The sequence below is a fragment of the Hibiscus syriacus genome, unplaced genomic scaffold (assembly GCF_006381635.1).
Source record: "Hibiscus syriacus cultivar Baekdansim isolate YM2019G1 unplaced genomic scaffold, ASM638163v2 tig00111105_pilon, whole genome shotgun sequence".
Lineage (NCBI taxonomy): Eukaryota > Viridiplantae > Streptophyta > Magnoliopsida > Malvales > Malvaceae > Hibiscus > Hibiscus syriacus.
The window spans coordinates 2069170-2082639 of record NW_024062987.1 but is presented as its reverse complement, the minus strand read 5'-3'; the positions used below and the strand labels follow the sequence as shown (position 1 = coordinate 2082639).

Sequence of the window (13470 nt, the reverse complement as noted above, 5' to 3'; positions counted from 1 at the left end):
ATGTTGATGGGTGAAATTAAATATAAAATGGCAATCTGAAGAAAAATACAAAATGAAAATAACAACAGAAGCAGAAAAAATGCAGTAGCCGGAAATCGAACCCGAGTCTGTACCGAGGCAAAGTACCATTCCCTAAATGTATATTATAATATAGTTTTCTATTATTAAAGAATCCTAATTATGTTTTTGAAAATGTAGGAAGACAATAAAATATAAGAAATATAGCTTCTATTTTCCTTTTATTTATATTTATTTCAAAATTAGTTTTATTATGTTTATGCCTCTTACGACATATTTAGTGATAACAAGAAAAATAATGTATAAGGGACTTGATTGAATGTTATTTTATTAGTTACAGTTTATAATTTAAAAGATTTGATTAAAAATTATTTTAATTAACAATTAATTTTATTAGAGGACCTTTTACAATTTGAATATTAAGTTTAATAGAGTACATAATTCATATATGCAACATGTCAAAGCAAGTTAAAATGAGAGGAAAAAAGAAAGCAGGTGGAAGATACCAATAAAAAATATTTCAAAACAATAAAGAGAGATTCTTTTCATTCACCAACTGTAAATATAATTATCTAGAGATCACGACCTGCAAAATTACTTTTGCTAGAACTCAAAATGTAATTGAGTTGCATAATTATCTTTAAAACGTTACATTTAATAACTCAAATGTAGAGCTTTGGCAAATTTTACAGTCCCAGTGAAAAAAGAGAGGTAAATTAACAATACAAGCTTCAAAGTCCTTGATGAAAGAACCCAGGCAAGTGCAAGTTGTGCAGGTTTACATCCGTGCTTCCCAGCCAACTTCTCGAACTCAAAATACAACCTCTAGTTCCTCTCCATGTTCTCACCTTGAAACCTTGGGAATAGTGGCTTTTCAAGTAGTTTTATATCAGAACATTTGTTTTCATATACAAAATCAACTTAAAAGATAAGTGATAGCTAGATTTCCCATTACCAGAATACTGCTTTCGGGTACACCTTCCAAGATCGCTGTGCCGCCGAAGAAACGCCGACCAGGTGGACTGTATGGAACAATCCCTATTCCAAGTTCCCTGCATGGCTTAACTCTCTTCTTTTAGTTTTGATTCATCTTTGAAGAATCATCTACCATGTTCGAACTCGAACAAAAAGAAAATGAAGAAGAAGCTTGCAAAAGGGGGATTATTTCTTCCTCGATTTCAAGAGCCCAGAGCGACCACTCCATCTGAACGGCGGTAATGGGATGCACGGCGTGCGCCCTCCTTATAGTGTCGGCACTAGCTTCCGATAAACCCACGTACTTTATTTTCCCCCTCCTCCACCAACTTCTTCAGTTCACCCATCTAAGTAGTACCATAATTTATTGCTTAATCTTTAGTTCAACAAACTGAATATCATTCCGAGTATGAAGTAATGAAAACTATGACTTCGTACATGCACGAGGATTATAAGCATTATTTGTTTAAATTTTTTAATTAATTATCACTAAGTATAAATCTTATAAAGTTAACTGCTCAAACTCCAATCGTTTAGAATGAACAAGTACTATTTCTTTTTAGGGTAAATTATATGATTAGTATCTAAATCATTACTTTTATTCCATTATAGCATCCAAACTTTATTTTTTCTTAAAATTATACCTAACGTTTAGTTTAGATTCTATTTTGATAATATACCGTTAAAAAATTATCAGAACTGTTGACGTATCATTTTTATTTTTTTTAATAGTAACATGACATTATCTTATAGTGACACGTGGACATCACCATTTAGTTTTTCTAATGACAAATATCGAAATGAAACTTAAACTAAACATTAAATATAATTTTTAAAAAATCATCGAAATCGGTGATTTCCTATCATAGGATTTATTATGTTAATAATCATAACATCACTTACGGTATGCTCTATCGGAGTGGCTGTGGACTCTGTGTTGATAATAGAGATCAATGTATTGGACATCGAGGCGCTTCAGGCTGCCCTCGACACAGCTGCGGACATATTCAGGCTTCCATTTAGAACTATGACACCGGCTGTATCCAGTTCTACGAAACCAAATTTTGTGGCTAATTGGACCTCCTCCCGAGGCAGCTGCTTCAACGCCAAAAAGAAACACACACAAAGATCCTTTGATTTTAAAACTCTCGTGTTATTTTTTCCCAAGACCACGACACTAAACATGTTACCTTCCCGACCAATATTTCATTGGTATGGGGACCATAGATATCCGAAGTATCGAAGAAAGTGATCCCTCTGTGAAACGCGTGTTTGATGATCGATATCCTGACATCGTCGGGGACAGGGTCGTTGTATCCTCCGGTAAGACCATAACAGCCGAACACCAACTTCGAGACCTACGACAAAATACGATTGGTTCAAGAGATTGGATGTTGAGTTATGGGTTATGATCGGTTGAAATATATGTTTTTGAAGAGAATAGCATCCGAATGATGAATGTATTACCTGAAGTCCTTGAGTTCCTAGTTTCACTCTAGGAATCTGAATACTCTGCTGCTGCTCGGACATTTTGTTTCTTTCTTTTCTCGCTAACTGAGGTTTGTATTGTTGGTGTTCCTCAATTGCCTTATCAACTTGGTATCTTCACTTAGTTAGACACACGTCATAACTCGGAAAAGATCACAACTTCCACTACAGCAAAATTGTTCTTTAGTAGCGTTTTTAGCGGCGTTTTTAGAGTAAACGCCACTAACTTTAAACATATAGCAGCGTTTACATTCCAAACACCACAAAATGGTAACTTTAGCGGCGTTTCTTTACAAATGCCGCAATAGGTTCATCTATAGTGGCGTTTTTTAAAAAAACGCCGCAACAGTGTGGTACTTTAGCGGCTTTTTTATATAAACGCCACAATAGGTCTATCTATAGTGGCGTTTTTTCAATAAATGCCGCAATAGATTAGTACTTTAGCGGCGTTTTTATACAAACGCTGCAATAGGGTTCACCGATAGTGGCGTTTTTTCAATAAACGCTGCAATAGATTATAACTTTGGCGGCGTTTTTATACAAACGCCGTAATAGTATTTACCTATAGTGGCGTTTTTTCAATAAACGCCGCAGTTGTTTGAATTTATACGAAATGCTATAATAATTAAAGGAAAATATTATTAAATTATGGATTAATAACAAAAATGACATGAATTGAATTAAAAGTTATTATAATAATATTTAAAAAATATTATAATAGTTATAAGTTAACGAACATTAAAATATATAACTTAACGTGATTAGTAACATAATCTCAATTGAATACTTTCTTAAAACTAAATTTTTAATTTATTGTAATGATAAAAAATATTAAAATATAAATATTATTAATACTTTTTAAATAAAAATAATTTATTTTTTAAATCACATTTAATTATCAAATTAAGAAATTAAAATGTTTTAAAATTTATTGAAAATTATATATTTTTAAAAACATCTAGGGTTTTAGATTCACATTTTCTTGTTAAAATCAAGCTTGTTTCTTTCTCGGCCATAAAGTCACTTCCATTTTCTTTTTGCTGTCTATTGTCTGTATGCTCTATAAATTTTTACTTATGAGCTCCTTAGATTCTCATCAAGCAACCGCTTTGAAATCCAAGGCTTCTCGGAGCCTAACCTCGAAATCGTCGGTTTCCAAAACCCCAGAAAAGCACTCCTCCCGGCTCCCCAATCGTGCTCGTAACCCTGCCATCTCCATTAAAGAGGTCCGGAAAGTGGCTCAGACTCGATCCAAAGCTTCTACAGTCCAGATCAAGTTGGCCCGAAAGCAGATCTTATCCTGGCCCACCGAATATCCTCCACCCAAGGCCTCCGGTGGCCGTCCCGATAAACTCCCTGAAAAGTAGGCCCGCTTAAGACCCTCACCCTGGTTTCTTTATTTAATAATGTTATTGATTAAAGGTTTTTGGAAAATGTACGAGATATTGTGTTAGTTTTACAATAGCTTAGATTCTGCAATCCGGATGCTAAGATCGAAGGGGTTAATGCCTACTTTTACAAATATCAGCCCCAAAATAGTGTTTAACTTATAGGTAATTTCACCTTAATCATCTCAGTTAGTGCTGGTTAATAGATTTATTAAGTTCTGTTTGGTTTGTTTATATTGAGTATTTTATTTTTTGGGTTTGATGTGGTTTTATAAGAGGTTTTTATACAGTCACTTAGCTCAATTGAAGCATATTTTACCTGAGGCGCTTGAGATAAAGAGAATTCTTGTGTTTGATGAAATGTCTAGTTGTATGAAACCGAATCTCCACGTAAGCATCATTCTTTAAGTATAAATTTGAATTTTGAAGTTCATAATTGTTCCAATGATGGTTTCCAAGCGGCTCTCAAGAGTTGGAAGAGATTCCTTCCTCTAAAACTTTTACTTCCCTGTAATTGTTTTGGAAACGCATGCATTGTAATTGCAGTCTATTTTTTAGTTTGCTCGTTTTATTTCTGAGCAAGAAACACTCTTCATTGTTTTTGTTAGAATTGGATGATTGTTTGTGTTCTCTCTTTAACATTTCTTTGTACAAATTATAAACTATGCATGTTAAAGTGATATTTGCTTTCCAAACAATTTGTTGATACAGGTACCACCTACTGGATTTTCGAGATCTGAACCTAACTTTTGCCTGCATGAAAATTGAGAAACAAAGACTCTGCTAGTTATATTGGTAAAAATGTCGTCAGTAAGCAAGGTTGATAGGAAAGCAGCTCTAGATATGGCATCCTGGTTTTTCAACGTTGTCACATCTGTGGGTATAATAATGGTCAATAAAGCCTTGATGGCTACCTATGGCTTCAGTTTTGGTATGTTTTGAGTGAGTATTTACATGCAAACATTGATTAACTTTGCTTTTGCACATAGTCTTGTTCATTGCGCTTGCATATAGATTTGGTATCTAATGGATCAATTACTTCTTTGCTCATTATGTTTCTATGTAGCCTTCTTGTTCTATGGTCCAACTCCATATGATCAACCTAAAGGAGAAAAACAGGGTAGCAAGACTAATTGCTGACTATCTCAAAATTTAGGAACAATCCATCTCCTAAGATCGCTCCCATAAACTAGAACAAAGCTTCCTCTTACACCTTGGTTTTTTTCTTGGATGCAAACAGATTTACGCCTATTAGTTTTGTTAAACAATGCTCATTTTCCTTTTTTTTTACTTTATATCTTTAAGGAGATAACTAGGTAGGATAGCTATTTAAGATTGTCTTTTCTTAATTTCCCCCAAAACCCAAAAAACTAAGGGTTCTAGAGTTTTACTTGTTTTCATTTTTTCTCATAGATCTTATTTAAAGTTGAGATGAAAAATTAAAAATTCTTTCCAATTGAAGCAAACCTAACTTTTTCAAATGCCTAGTAACTCTTATAAACAATAAAATAATGTTAGAGATAGAATTTATGTAGAGGAGTATAATATTATTTGTTATGACTATGTTAGTTCTGATGGTGCAAGTCAAAAGTTAACAATATTCACCTAAGAAATACTTTGATTTTGTGTCCCATTTGTTACTGTGCCGCAGCTACAATTAAGTTGTAAGATTTCATATAGTAATTTCAACTAATGTTATGATTGAACAAGGTTCTCTAAGTATTTGTCATGGACTGATCCATTCCATAAATGAAGCACCGACCATTCCTTGATCTTGTACTTGGATTGATATTTTGGCTCCTTTTTTGTTTTTTAATTTTATTTATCATTTTGCGGTATGTACATTATCTTCAATGCAAGCATTCTTCAGGATCTTTTGATTTATTGGGACATACTGCTCCGGTACAAGCTGCAATCATGTTGCTTTTTGGTCCTTTTGTGGATTACTGGTTAACAGAGAAAAAGGTTTATGCCTATAACTACACTGCCATATCTATGGTACGGTTCTTATCAGAGTTTACTAGAATATAGTTGGTTATGATACATCATTTTAACTTAAGTTGTATTGGTATTTTATCAGAAATACTTCGTTTGTATCGAGCGTACTGAGAACTGACTTCCATCCTTACATTTGGTCATATAACTAGGATTAATGATTAAGAAAACATGGAAGATTTAACCATCATACTTACTTTTAATATTGTCTTGTATTGTTTTTGTAACTGGAGAACCATGAACATGAACTCTACATTCTTAAGTTCATGTGCTAGTGCAAGTTGACATATGGATTATTAATATATTTTGCATGCAGGTAATTATGACTGCTGTAAATAATATGTGATACTCTCTTCTTGCAGTTTTTCATAATCCTGTCTTGCACCATTACCGTGGGGACGACCAACCTCAGCCAGTTTATCTGCATCGGCATGTTTACGGCCGTATCGTTCCAAGTGCTTGGCCATATGAAGACTATTCTCGTCCTGATTTTAGGTTTCATTTTCTTTGGTAAAGAAGGTCTCAATCTACATGTAATTCTGGGTATGGTTGGAAGTGGAGTGTCATTTTTTAATTTCCTTGGCCTTTATTAAAAATTTCTTATTGGATTATTGCAATGAAGAACAATGTCAAACTACATTATTTTGTTGTTAGTATTTTTCTTTGGTAAAGAAGGTCTCAATCTACATGTAATTCTGGGTATGGTTGGAAGTGGAGTGTCATTTTTTAATTTCCTTGGGCTGGTTTTAGCGGCGCTTCCTGCGGCGTTTTTCCTTTCGCCGCAAGTAATTTTGATTTATTTTTCTACATAATTTGTGTCGTAATTAAATTTTAAGTTTATTGTTATTAGATAATGCTATAGAATATTAAATTTACGTAATATAAAATAGAAAATGATATATGCGAAATCAGATAACCATAACGACGTTTGTAAATAAAAGTCACCAGAAGTCAGGTTCTTTTGCGGCGTTTTGTGAAGAAAACGCCACTATATACATAGTTATTAGCGGTATTTTTACCACAAACGCCGCTAAATATCATAACATGTAGCGGCGTTTTCGATAAAAACACCGCTAAATCTCAATGCTTATTGCGGCGCTTGTTTGAAAAACGCCGCTAAACAACAACACCTATTGCGACGTTTGTGGGAAAAACGCCGCTAAACAACAACACCTATTGCGGCGTTTGTAAGCAAAACGCCGCTAAATATCAATACCTACTGCGGCGTTTTTTTAACAAACGCCGCTATATATCGTCACCTATTGCGGCGTTTTTCGTTAACAAACGCAGCGAACTTTAGCGACGCTATTTTCAGCGGCGCTTTTTGCGGCGTTTTTCATAACGCCGCATGTGTTTTTAGCGGCGCTTAAAAACGCCGCTATATGTAAAAAAACGCCGCAAAAAGCCGGTTTTGCTGTAGTGTTCGTTGGAAAGACTATTCGAAATAAAGGTCCAAGAACAATGTATTTGTTACCACTTAATTATGGAACAATTTTAATTTTGTAAGTTATATTATTTAATTATCAAAATAATATCAATTACATATATAGTTCTTGTTATTTATATGTCTTATTATTTAGATATTAATTTTTTTTTTAATTTAATAAATTTAATTATCTAAACATATGATAACACGTATCACCATCTGGTTATGAAATTTTTTGAATTCCTTTAGTTGTTGCTGCTTCTTGGTGAAAAAAACTCTAAAATCAACTTCTTGGATCAACCTTCATTCATTTGCAACCGTTTGATGAAATTAGAGCCATGTGAACAATTGAAACACACATCAGAGTCCCCTCCAATGCTGTCCAAAACCCTAAACACATTTCCCTCGAAATCCAACCCCCTTTTTCGCTAAACCTATTGCCAAGGGCAGTAGGTAATGATTAATTCACATTATTAATATAAGATAAAGAAAGAAGCTTTATAATTATAGCCAAGTTAATGGGATTGAGTTGGTGTGATGATTTCTCCACCATTTACATATTCATGCGTGAATCTACCTACACAACATAATCACCATATTTTAAAACCAACACAAAGTTGAACTTTCATCCATCAAAACTAATAATTTTATTAAAAGCTACATTAGTTTGATAAAAAGAAGTTGGGGGTGGTTCTCTCCTTTGGGACCACACTTTCAACTAGCCCTTTGGTCCTATTGTATAAAAGAAGTTGTACCTTAGGGATAAAGGAAGTCTCCCTGTTTATATTTATATCCTCATCAAACAAGCCTTCAAGGCAGTATACTTACGCAAAAGAAAAGGGTTTCATTGGTTTTCTGCAAATTCATGGTCTCATCTGCAGGAGACCGATATATATATCATGCACCATTGATAGTTGAAGCTGCCAGCATGATCTAGTCAGCGAGTGATCTCCATTTTCAAACATTCAAGGGAGAGACTAGATCATATGGCATCTTCACCTGTCCATGGCAGCATGAACAACACCCTAATTAATAATTTTTTTTAGAAGAAAACCCCTTCTATTTTCCTGCATACTTCTCGGGTTAAGGTTTGTTTTTTTAAGAAGATTTGATTAAGGGTATGTTTCTATCTACGTGGGTATATTTCAGCTTTTACATTCGCGTGCTTCATTTATAGCATTTGTTAATACATATTAGGATTTTTTAGGGTTTTAAGTGACAATTTTCTCTGTCTTAATGCAGGTTTATTCTGTTGTAGTTTTTTATGCTTTCAAGGTCATCCTTCCACTCACATCTGGCTCTTATCTTGAAAAAGGCTTGTTATATTAGGTTCCGGGATGGATCGAGAGGGGATGGACCTTGAAAATTTAAAATTATTATATATTTTAAAAAAAATTATGTATTTTTTATTGGAAATTTATTTTCGCCCCTTAGAATTTTAAAAATTCAAGTTCACATCCCTAATATAAAATTACGCATCCATACATGATTACGCTCTTTTGCTATTGTCAGGCTTTGTCGAACTCGCCAAAGTTCCGCTAATAAGCTGTTGGTGTTACCAATTTGTATGGTGAATCCACGTATCTATACTCCATCGCGGATCAGTCCTTCAGCCGAAGAAATATATATACTATGTATGTATGTAAATAGTGGAAATGAATTGGACCATAAGTTGCAATAGATTTTATGATCATCGAATAAGCCAGTTCGATGAAACGGTAAGGTCTTGTTCTATATTCCCCATGAATAAGGTTAAAAAGATGTTTTTTCTATTTTATTTTTCGTTTTTACTTGGATTAAGAACTATATGAGATTGAGCTTTATATTATATATTTTTGATTAAAGGGTAATTATGTTCTCATAGTCACTGCAAATCACTAATGTTGTTGCTTATTTTTAACTATATCAATTTAGTTTTTAAACTGTTTAAATTGTATCAACATTATCTTTTGATCCACATAAATTGTCGTTGACTGTTATAGTACGTACTAATATAATAATTATCTTAGCTCACCTGTTAATTAATTGTGTTAATGCGATAGTTCATGTATGTCTTGTGTCGTTAAACTTAACGGTCATGGTTTGTTTTGCCTTATCTGTTGATGTGATGATCCTTGTTGGTATTAGGGTCTCGTTTTGAGCGAGTTTACTATGCAATTTTTTCAATCATAGACTTAACCATCTCATATACTTGACTCATTTTATCCAACTTTCTTTTCGTTATCGTATATTGCGAATGCTCATGTTTTAAACTCGAAATGAAGACAATATATAATAGATAAATCATCTTCAATCCCTGAATATTATGAATAACTCGATTGAATCTTAAGGTATAATGTAAGGAGGTTAGACATGGCTCATGTTGCATGTACCACCCTAAGGATAGTCACTCTAACTTAAAAATGATTTTATTGGCCAAGAAGTGCCTACAAAATACTATGGTAATCCTCTAAAAATATAGATGGAATTAGAAGGACGAGAGTAATATCAATTTTTGACATACAATGGGTAGTTGAAAAGATGTTGCATTTAAGCTTATTAGAAGCTCTTAGAATATCCATATAAATTTTGTTCTATGATAGATGATCTACGGAATCCTCAGTGTTATCACGTACTTTTTTTGACAGCTTAAAAGGATTAAAAGGCTTTTCTCCTTGGATCCTTCGATTTCTTTTACGAGTTGAAGTAGAAATTCGAAATCTAGAGTGGATCAAAATCAAAATGATGATTCTTATTAATGTAAATTAATTTGTAATTTTTAACTTTTGATAATAGCCACAAAATTTGGACATAGACTTTGGACCGACACACGAGCAAACCTTTTGTCTTTCACGTTCTTTGAACATGTCGTACATGTACAATTTTCAAAAGAGAGTGGGTGAGTTTCCTTTTAGTCATAACTAATTAAATTTGACTTCTTTAAGGTGGAGTTGAATTTGGGAGCAGAAAGGCCAGTTGTTTGATGGTATAGAGTTTAGCGATAATGGGGTTCGACACCCGAGATTAAAGACGTTGATTAAAGGTTCCAGTGGAAGATGTGTGGTTTGTTTATTGGTCCACCGTACGGGGGACGGCTTTTCGTTAGAAGACGAGGGTCACGAGGCTCAATGTGGCTTTGATGCTCCATGTGTTTTTTCTTTCTTTCTTCCGAACTGGGTTAAAAAGGTCTGGCCCTTCATTATTCATCGGCGCCGTGTCTCGCTAATCACAAATCCAATGAAGTTAGGGGTTGATCTACCAACACTAGACACGGTCCAATTATATTAATATAAACATAACATTAAACTTTGTAACGCATTTTCACACCTAATATGAACATACAAAATATCAACTGAATTTTAGCACGAGTGATATATCATTGGTATCAAAATAAAATCACTTTCAAATTTTAATACAATAACTTTTATCATATTATATTAAAACTATTTATTACAATTATTTTTAATATTTTATTTTAGAGTAATATATTTACCAGCACCGGAAACTTTCAAATAATTTGTTGTACGTCATCTTGAACAACATACGAGCTGCTACGCCAAAGGGGTAATTAATTCCGGGGTAAATTATACCAATCATCACTCAACTGTATCATCTCTCCTATTTCACTCAATGTACTTTAAATTCATTCAATTTCCTCACTGAATTTAGTACAATTATCATTTTTTGTCACTCAGCCGTTAAATATTTAACGCGTTAAAACGTCACCGTTTTAGAGAAACAAATTTTTCGCCAAAACGATGTCATTTTGCATCTATATAACTAGGGCTGTGAACGAGCCGAGTCGAGCTCAACTCGACTCGAAAACTCACGAGACTAAAATTTTCAAGCCCGACTCGAACTCGAAATCATGAACTGAAGCTCGTAAAAGCTCAAAAAGAAAAAAAAATCTTAAACTTAACTTGATTAAAGCCTCAAACTCGAACTCGAACCTAAACTTTAATACATTAAAACTTTATACTGCATTTAAAAAAAATCAACACATAAATTTTAATATTATTAATAATTTTTTTTTTAAATCTTAATATATTATATTTTCGAGCTACTCACGAGCTTATCGAGTTGAGCATCAAGTAGCTCGTTTCAGCTCGTTAAGAACTCAAGTCGAGTCGAGTCCATTCAAGTCGAGTATTTATCGAGCTTTGACCAATTTGATCTCGAGTAGCTCACGATCTGTCTCATCTCATTTACAACCTTATATATAACAATTCATTTATAACGCTGTTTAGTGAGAAAACGGTTGAGTGACCACAAAAGTAAGTATGATAAATATTTAAAGTACAATGAGTAAAATAGGAGATAGTGAAAAGTTTAGTTATGATTGGTGTAATTTACCCTTAATTCAAAGAGCTAAACGTTGACGTTTGAAAGTTCATGATAAAAGCAATGCCTAAAACCGGGTATGCATGTTATTTAGGCATGTAAACTAACCGAACGAATATAAATGAGGATATGTTCATATTTATTCATTTAATTTTAATTAAATAAATAAATGAACACGAACAATTAAACGAATGAAATTTCTTATTCGTTTTCGTTTATTAAGAAATTTAGTTTGTTCGTGTTCATTCATGTTCGTCTATTTAAATGATAAACGAAAACAAATGAATATACGTAAACAAACACAAACGAACGAACATAAACGAACGAATATAAAATTATTTGGTTTTATATTTGAGAAGATTTTTTTTTCATTTCAAATAATTTTAGGATTTATATTTCCTTAATTGATTTGAGTATTTTTTTTATTTGAGTTTAAAATTAATCGAGTTTAAAAATATTAAAGGGATTAAAGTTAAAATTTATTAAGTCTTACTATTTCAAACAGGGTTGAAGAACATATATGAACATAAATAAACAAACATAAACGAACGGATTATCGAACATTCACGAAAATAAATGAACGAATTAGTCTTTTATTTGTGTTTGTTCATTTAATTAAACAATCATAAAATCTTATTCATGTCCGTTCGTTTAATAAATAAACGAACAGAAACGAATTTTCCACTGAACGGTTCATTAAACGTTCGGTTCGTTTACAGAACTATCATTATTTCTCTTTTCCCTCTTTTCCCGTGGAAATTACAACAAACTACAATTTATCATTTGTATTGTTATTTTCACATATAAGGAACTTGAGAGCCTGCTTAGCTAGTTTAATGTTTTTCACTCCTTCTGTATTAAAAAAAAAAGAACATGAGAGCCACCTTATAAATTATGGTACAATTAACACCTAAATTTATTTAAAATACTTTTATAAATTTTATATAAACATTAAAAATTAAATTAAATCATTTTAAAAATATAAAATAAATATAAAAATTAAAATTAAAACAGAGAAAACATAGATAAATATACATGTTCACAGCTTAGATATCTATAGTTTAATAAAAACAATTTTATAATTTAATTTATTGAATTTAAAATAATACTTTGTAACTTTTTCAACCGATACAAATTCAGTTATCTTAATTGAATAATAAAATGAAATTTATCTGAAATAATAATTCTTTTATTAATTTATGGATAAGTAAAAGATAATATTTGTTTGAAGATTTTCAACCAATTTAACAATGAATGTTTAAACACTCTTGACATATAATGTGTTCAAATACTTTGTAGCTTGATTCGTACTATCTAAAATAATAAGGCTTGAACTAAAAAAAAGTACTCAAACACAAGGTTCTTAATCTTGAGGTCGTGCGATCGAGTCCCACGGAGGGCATTTCATAATTCGGAGGTCTCTTACGGAAGCTGCTCTCAACCTGGTGTTGGAACAATCTACTATCTTACCTCCCCTTACCCCATACATATGGGAAAAATGGACAGACATTTTTTTTGCTTTAAACTCATAAAATATTTTTTAGTTAAAATAAATGCCTAATTTTATATGTCATATTAACATCTTATTGACTGAAATAATTTTTTAATTGAAGGATTTAAAATAATTAAATATAATAATTTAAATACCTAATTTGATAAAAAAAATAATTTAAATATCTAAAACAAAAAAGAGCATAGTTAAAAATATTTATTTTTAGTTTAAGCCAAATAATAATTATGATAAAAACTTTCAAAAAGTAAACATAAATTGAATAATCGGAGATGGCATTTACGATATTTTCAGCAAAATACAAATCCTAAACCATAATCAGAAACTCAACTATAAAAGCAAAAATGTGA

General features: G+C 32.2%; 1 pseudogene; it reads right to left on the bottom strand.

The window, feature by feature from the left end:
- Positions 1–672: 672 nt before the first annotated feature.
- LOC120154118 lies at positions 673–2523 on the bottom strand (annotated as a pseudogene).
- Between the last annotated feature and the right edge of the window lie 10947 nt (positions 2524–13470).